We start from the raw sequence: 4,928 nt of genomic DNA, 5'->3' as shown, positions 1-4,928 counted from the left end.
AATGAGAAAAATTTAATGGAATTGCATGGGAATTGAACACTAATTGGATAATTACAGTGTTTATGTTTGCTAACTGCTACAATCATTTCATTTAAGTAACAGGTTACTGAAGGGGAGGGATTGAAATGCTTTTGACTATGTTGTTTATTTGGTATGATGTGTATTGTATGTTCGAACATTCATTTATTGAATGTAAAAGTTTTTTTTTTTTCCTTGCCTTGTGAATGGCCAATCGGGAGTCCAGGCAGAGGTAAGGGGCAGAGCTAGAAGGGAGAGAGAAAAAGACAGTGGATGAGAAAGAGACGGGATGAGACAACGAACAGTGTATATGATAATTTGATTCTTGCGTTTTGATTTGAACCCCCTAATCTACAATTACAACTCAAGTAACTAATTTATAGTGTGAATGTGGAGATAGGGGACTTTTAATCAAAGTTCCCAGGACTCTGTAATTTGAGAGTTGTGTGAATAACCAAAGACTTTAAATATACAAAGATGGTGCACGCCTATGACTTATGAATGGGAGAAATATAGCGGAATAGCCCCGCCTTCTGAATAAAACAACCAATCGCTAATTGGTAAAGTCATTGCGTCACTGCAGAAAACAACATTTATGAGACAGTTCTTGTCAGATTTTATTGGCGATTTCAAATATGAAATTTAATTATAAGCTTTGTGAACAGTTTTGGAGAATTTGATGTTTCCCCATTCAAAGAGATTGATATTGGATGCCCGAAATAGCTGCCTGGAGGCATTGCAAATATGGCCGCCAAGTGAACAGACTTTCCTTGAAAGGGACTTTGACGCAACTCAGGTGTTGTACTAAGCTACTCTGTTAGCAGAATCTAAACAAGTGAGTGCTCCGTGCAGAATCTGTGGCAGAGACATTGGGTGCTTCTCAATACTCAAATTGATGCTTCCTCGTTTCCTCGCTCCACCATCCTCGAGCCTGTGACCCGGAAACCGATCAAACTTCAAGCCATCTTGAAGGACATCTCAATTCTCTAATTGCACTGCGAGGATCGAGGAATGAGGAAGCTTCCAGAGGAGCTGTGATCGAGGATACACAGGTGTATCCTTTGTGTTAGTCTTTTTCGTCGAAAAACCTGACGCATGTAAAATTATCCTCCTCCTTTACATCTGTTGTAATAATTGTAATTTATATTTTACCTTTGCAGTTTACATAAACCATACATGTCATATTTTTCAAACAGGGCATCTTGCTTTATTAATATTTATTATGTCTTAAATATCAAACTTTAACAATATAAGGGCAGATTCCTTTAGCGCAGCCGATGACGCTTTGAAGTGACGCTTGAGTGATCAAGAATATTCCAATGTACAAATAACCGTTCCTTTGATTTCTCCATCCTCATTTTCTTTCCTTGCATCCTTCCCTCATATCCTAAGGGGGGTGGAGCTAAGGACGGAAACGAGGATGCACAAATAAGAAATGAGAAGTACCCATTGATTTATCTACGAGGACAACGCGAGGACACCAGACAGCGCTCCGGAGGCGAAGGATTCAGTTGCTCATTGTCAGCGAGAGTCGTGATTTTGTGCTTCAGAAGAGAACCCATTTGTCTAGTCCGAAACGATCATTTGATTATCATTGCTCCATGTCCCGGAACACTGTCACCAGTAGGTACATTTTATGCTTTATTTTCTCTTCTGAACTGAATGGATATTCATTTATGGGCCCCAACGAGCTAGCAATGGTTGTAAGAACTATGGGTTTCACTGCTAATTGAAGAGTTGAATACCTTAAATAATTGTAATCTTTGAAAAGTGATTTTGCAAACTGAAACACCTTTCTGTATTTTATTTCATCTTGTTTATTTGTTCTATTTGATTCTTAATACATCCCTTATTTCTGTACAAGCATCTCTGATGCACTTAATCATAGGCCAATCATACATTGATTGTTTTGATTGTTTAAAAGTAGAGGCTCTGATCTTTATTTTGGTGTATTGCATATTCAAATATTCATACAGCAAAATATTCTGGAGGCCATCAAATTTTAGTGAAAATCATCAAAATCGCTGGCGGTGGCTGGCAACTTTTGAAAAAAATGCTGGCGGGGAAAGAGTTAATGGTATAATTATTATTTTTTTTTTAATCAGGGTGCTGTCTCTTTAAGAGAGTCAAGCGAGCGCTACACAGACACTAGTAAAGGGGTGTAAAACTCAGTTCCTGGAAGGCCACAGCCCTGCAGTGTTTAGCTGTAACCTGCTCCAACACACATACATTTAGATTTAAAACAAACCGTAAGGACTTGATTAGCTGGATCAGATGCGTTTAATTAGGGTTGCAGCTAAACTCTGTAACTTTCCAGGAACTGGGTTTGGCACTCCTGGACTAGTCTGTTAGTCAGAATGAAAGAATTGTGAAATACCATCACAAAGACAACAATTAAAAACATAAATATCTAATGAAAAACTAATAACACAGAGGGTGAATACAAGTGCAGGAATGAGCCAAGATTCATAATGGATTTAACACTGTCTACACTGGATGCGAGCAGCATGGTGCAAAAGCAAAAAGAACCCACTATATCACTGATACTGTCTGGTAGAAACTCTTAAACTTAGGTGGGAGAGATTCTGGGTCATATTGCTGTTTTATGATTAGCTGCTTTAAAATTTTACATTATAGTCACAGACACACACAAACAAACATAAAAGCAAACTTTCTGTGATTCTCTTACAAAAGACACATTGGATCTTCTTGATCATGATATAATAAGGATGTTTAAATAAAATCATCAAAATTACTTAAGCACAGCATGAAGCACAAAGTTATCAATGTCTCAGCACAAGACGAAACACATGCACATGAAAATAACTTATCAAAATGAATCACTCACCTCCGATAATATTTGAAGAGTTTTATTTTCCTGATCTGAATTGTCGTGTTGAACAGCAGCTCTGAAATTTCTTTCACTTCTGGATGTTTATAAAGTCCTGAGGGAGTTTTCCATTTTGAGACATGAGAATAAACAACTCCACATGTTCAACATCTGTGGTGACTCATAGGGCAGAGTTTGTTAATTTCTACTTGGGCACCCTGTGGTTTGGTGGTAAGCACCATTGTTTCAGTAGATCCATCAGCAGAAATTTGAGGTCCCTGATCTGTGGGAAATATCAAGGCTATTGTAGTAACAGTGGTTGTCTAGTTGTAGTGAGTGTTGCGACATCCCTGAACAATCTGGTTTTGAGATTAGTACATTTACATGTATTTACTTGTACTTGCAGTATTAGTTTCTCCCAGAGAGTGATCATAATCTGCCCAGATGGGTTTTGTATGAAGCAATCTTGAATTTCACGTGTGGTGTCCCAGGCAGTTACATTTGTTGAGGGTGTAGTTTAACCACTGTTCCCTTAAGTTTGGGCACCTGAACAACCAAAATGTATATTAATTGCTTGAATTTACATCTTTTTGTTCTATTAATAGTAGATAAAACTTTAACAGCCCCACTAAGAAAAGTTCAATGGACATTCTTTAAATTTTATTTTGTTGGGACATTCCCTTGATCTTTTGACAGATAAGAGGTCATTGCACTATAAAAACATCTTGTATGTTTCAGAACTCTAAAACTTTCTCGTTAGTCTATAAACAGCTTATATTGAAGCCCATCTGCCAAAATGACAGCTTGTTGAATGTGCCACTTTATGATGTAATAGTGTGGCTAAACTCCACCTCCGCAGAAGAAGATCAACGCCTGCTTCTACATCACTGCCTGTTTAGCTCCGCCCACCGATTTGCGCATGTAGTGTAAATAACAAGAGAGGCAAATGCAGGTCTACACAGAAACCAAATGATAAAGATGATCCGAAGATAACAAGACGCTGTGCAGTGCCAAGCTATGGAAACAGTCTTTGCATCGCCTTCCTTCTGATCCCAACATTAAAGAGTGAATCAACTTTATTTTTAATGAAGATCCAGACAGCATCAGTAAGAACTGCTTCCTTTGTTCACTTCATTTTACTGAAGATTCGTTTACAAACAAGGCATAATGCTGTGAATCATTTTACGAAGTCTGTAAAAATATACCTCCGATTTCTTTGTACAGTCAATCGCAAAGCTCTTTCCTGTTTTAGATGTGTTTTGTGTTTTTTTCCGCAGCATTCATGCTGAAAACCAATGCTTCCACTCACGTCTTTTTGCCACTCAGTGGGCAGAACCGCAGTCACTCCGGCCGACGGTGACGTCATGTGCATACCCTCTGGGATCCTCAAATCTGGCCCACGATATCCACTTTCCTGCAGAGTTTAGCTCCACACCTGAGCATGCTAATCAATGTCTACAGCATCATTAGAAAAACAAAAAGGGAGTTTGATCAGGGTTGGAGCTAAACTTAAAATTAAAAATCATTAAAATAAATAAATTAAATCTCACACAGAACAGTTAAATCTTTATAATACAATATAATATAATATGAAAAAAATAAGATTGGCCCTCCAGGGCAAGATTTGAGGAACCCTGCTTGTTCCTTCTAAGCTGCACGTGTGCAAGGCCACGCACTTCTTATGTCGCTGCCTCAAGGACATTCATGAGCAATACTGCTTAATTTTTTCATATTATATGATATAATATTATATTATATTATAAAGATTTAACTGTTTTGCGTGATTTTTTAAAAATGTTTAATAGAATGTTTTGGTAACAGCACTTAGGTAATTTACTGCATTTGCACAAAATTCTCAGGTAATCTAAAATGTGCATCATTTAGTTACATCAAGGGTCAAATCAAATATAAATACCACATTAAAGTTAAAAGTTACACAAATTTTTATGTGTGTGCTGTACAGGTCTCGTATAAAGAATGTTTTTGCTCAGGTGGCTGAAATGTACGGAAGTTCTAAGCGGCCATGCATTATTTTTTTTTCCTTCTTGTTTTCTCGTTATAACGACTTAATTTTCTCGTG

The 4,928-nt window shown here is 37.5% G+C and overlaps 1 long non-coding RNA gene across 1 annotated transcript; it reads right to left on the bottom strand.

Moving 5' to 3' along the window:
• Positions 1 to 217: 217 nt before the first annotated feature.
• LOC107741451 (uncharacterized) lies at positions 218 to 3,139 on the bottom strand. Its single transcript, XR_001640201.1, has 2 exons — positions 2,867 to 3,139; positions 218 to 263 (listed from the first exon to the last, which is right to left on the bottom strand). It is a non-coding gene; the product is annotated as an uncharacterized LOC107741451 (long non-coding RNA).
• Between the last annotated feature and the right edge of the window lie 1,789 nt (positions 3,140 to 4,928).

The sequence above is a fragment of the Sinocyclocheilus rhinocerous genome, unplaced genomic scaffold (assembly GCF_001515625.1).
Source record: "Sinocyclocheilus rhinocerous isolate Xijiao unplaced genomic scaffold, SAMN03320098_v1.1 scaffold2843, whole genome shotgun sequence".
Taxonomy (NCBI): Eukaryota; Metazoa; Chordata; class Actinopteri; order Cypriniformes; family Cyprinidae; genus Sinocyclocheilus; species Sinocyclocheilus rhinocerous.
Note: the sequence above shows the minus strand (reverse complement) of the source record. Positions and strands in the feature narration are given on the sequence as shown.